Raw genomic sequence first — 3,352 nt, forward strand, 5'->3', positions numbered from 1 at the left:
CTCTCTGTACTGAGTGGGGCACATGGCCATGGTGTTCACGAAAATGCTCTTCCTTAGATAAAATAGGCATCCCAAGGCCTTTTCACACTGGGTCATAAATGTACATTTAGTGGATCATTTCCGTTACTAAAATGTAAGGTCCACAAGGAAACTTTCTTTTTTTTTTTTTTTTGAGACGAAGTTTCACTCTTGTTGCCCAAGCTGGAGTGCAATGCCCAAGCTGGTGTGATCTCCGCTCACGGAAACCTCTGCCTCCTGGGTTCAAGCTATTCTCCTGCCTCAATCTCCTGAGTAGCTGGGATTACAGGCATGTGCCACCATGCCTGGCTAATTTTATATTTTTAGCAGAGACAGAGTTTCTGTGTGTTTGTCAGGCTAGTCTCAAACTCCCGACCTCAGGTGGTCCATCCGCCTTGGCTTCCCAAAGTGCTGGGATTACAGGCGTGAGCCACTGTGCCCAGCCTGAAACTTTCATACTTATAAAAATTCACATACTTTAAGCCCAGGTCTAGCATATAGTTAAGCATCATACATTCACCAACTTCCTTCATCTTTCTAACCCTTTTAAAACCCTATGATAAAAGTGTGATTATAATCGTCACTTCGTAGATGTGAAACTGACACAGAGAATAATTAAGTTGTCCAAAGTGATGTCATGTGTAAATGGAGGAGGCAGGATTTGAACCCAGGCAGTTTGGCTTCAGTGTTCTTAATAAATATTGTGTTGGAGTAAATGAGGGAGTAAAACTGCTGGATGACTCCTGATTATTACCTTGGGGGATGGGTACCTCTCTGTCCTTCATTTCTTCACTGGTGTTTCTATAACCCCTTGCATGGTATTTGTTGTCGACATCTTGCAGTCTAAAACATATTCCGAAAACACCCTGTTCCTTTTTTCATCTTGCTGTTTTCTTTGCTAAGCCCTTCACAGGAGGCTGGGCCTTTCTCTCTGTGTTGGGATCTTTTACATTTTAAGATATTCTCTTCAGTAAGCATGTTGACTATGAGTTTCGAGCAAAGCCCCTCAGAAGCAAAATGTTGAACAATTATCAGTTGAAGACATCATGTCACAATGAACTTCTCTTTAAACAAATCAAAAAGTCCCATAGCAAAACCCTTTTATCTGAGGATCTCCAGGGGCCCCTCTGACACTGGATTGTCACACTGAGACGTTTCAAACACAGACTGTCATCATTTAGTCTGGTTGCTGGGACCCCAGACTTCCTTAGAATAGATAATACGGCTTCATTACAGTTCTGTGTGAATGTGCCTGGAAAAAGGATCATTGCATTTCTTTTAAAAAGGGTTGGCTTTTTTTTTTTTCCTTCCAGCCACTTAATTGGGGTTGTGATGTAAAAAAAGAAGTGTAGAACAAAACTTCCAATAAAAAAAATTTGGACTCACTCTCCATAATGTCATCCAGGCTTGGTTTGGCCTTGATGAATTCAGCACTTTAAAGGGTATGTCAACACAATAAATTTTATGCCCTCAATAAAACTTGTGAGTGAGCTCAGTGAGAAATTCCAAGGTCTAGAAAGGCAATTAACGTTTGAAATATATATTGAGTTGTTTACTGCGACATTTTATGTGGCCGCAGAGCTGTACCTGATGTCACAGGGGAAGAATTTCCCTAGGAAATGCAAGGTTTGCTTTTCAAATAACATTGACATGTCAGATTCCTCCCCAAATACAGAGGAATGTAAGAAATGAGTACCAATGAAAATCCAGTGAGATTCTCTGATCACATTGATGTGATATCCTTGTTTTCCAGTCTGACTGACAATTGTCTCCAGAGTATCTGATGTCAACATCTCAGCACCTTAATTTTATTAGACTATTAGTATCACTGCTCTTTGTAGTTCTGTATGCATGGGGGTGTCTTATTAACGGATTTGACCCGAGTTCAAGCCCCAGCCCTACCTGTTAGTCAATGTGTGACATTGTACCAGTTGTATTACCTCTCTGGACTTTATTTTCTGTTGTGAGAATTATAGTCACGCACAGCATAACAACGTTTCAGTCAATGATGGACCACATATACGTGGTGGTCCCCTAAGATTATAATGGAGCTGAAAAAGCCAGGTATGGTGGCCAAGCCTGTAATCCCAGCAGTTTGGGAGGCCAAGGCGAGCAGATTGCTTGAGGTTGGGAGTTCAAGACCAGCCTGGCTAACATAGTGAAACCCCGTCTTTACTAAAAATACAAAAATTAGCCAGGCGTGGTGGCACGTGCTTGTTGTTCCAGCTACTTGGGAGGCTGAGGTATGAGAATTGCTTGAATCTGGGAAGGAGAGGTTGTAGTGAGCCAAGATTGCACCACTGCACTCCCGCCTGGGCAACAGAGCTGAGTCTCCATCTCAAAAAGGCAAAAAAAATGGGACCAAAAAGTTTCTATCATAGAGTGACGTCATACATAGCCATGGTAGTGCAAGACGTTACTCACATGTTTGTGGTGATGCTAGTGTAAACAAACTTGCTTTGCTGGCAGCTGGATAAAAGTCTAGCACATACAATTGTGTACAGTACAGAGTATTTGATGATAATAAATGACAATGTTACTGGGTTATGTATTTGCCATCCTATACCTTTCTGGTTATTTAGAGAGTATACTCCTACGTATTAAAAAAAATAAACAGCCTCAGGTAGGTGCACATGTGGAGAGGTTTTGGTTTACAGTTTCAGGAATCACAATGGAAAGGGTCCTGGTTTACAGTTTTAGGACTCACACGTGAAAAGATTTCTGGTTTGATCTTGTTTTAAGTAAAAATACTGCCTTCCGGAGAGTTTCCCCAAGACCAAGCCTGCCACCTACAGGAAGGTGAAACAGGAGGCACCGGCCAGTCAGCCTTTTCTCCTCTTGAAATGCAGTGTGATAGTCAAAGGGGAAGTTGACCTGAGATGCCTGGGCCTCAGTATACTCCTATATATGAAAAATAAATAAATAAATAAACAGCCTCAGGTAGGTGCTGCAAGAGGCATTCCAGAAGAAGGTATTGTTGTCATAGGAGATGGCAGCCCTCCATGTCATAGAGATGACAACATGCCTGTAATTGTCCCTGAAGACCTTCCAGTGGGAGGTGGAAGACAGCGATAGTGACGATCCGGACTCAGGGTAGGCCTGGGTTGATGTTTTTATTTGTGCCTTCATTTTTAACACGAAAGTTTAAAAAGCGGGCCGGGCGCGGTGGCTCAAGCCTGTAATCCCAGCACTTTGGGAGGCCGAGGCGGGTGGATCACGAGGTCAACAGATCAAGACCATCCTGGTCAACATGGTGAAACCCCGTCTCTACTAAAAATACAAAAATTAGCTGGGCATGGTGGCGCGTGCCTGTAATCCCAGCGACTCAGGAGGC

The sequence above is a fragment of the Cebus imitator genome, unplaced genomic scaffold (assembly GCF_001604975.1).
Source record: "Cebus imitator isolate Cc_AM_T3 unplaced genomic scaffold, Cebus_imitator-1.0 Scaffold122, whole genome shotgun sequence".
NCBI classification, from domain to species: Eukaryota; Metazoa; Chordata; class Mammalia; order Primates; family Cebidae; genus Cebus; species Cebus imitator.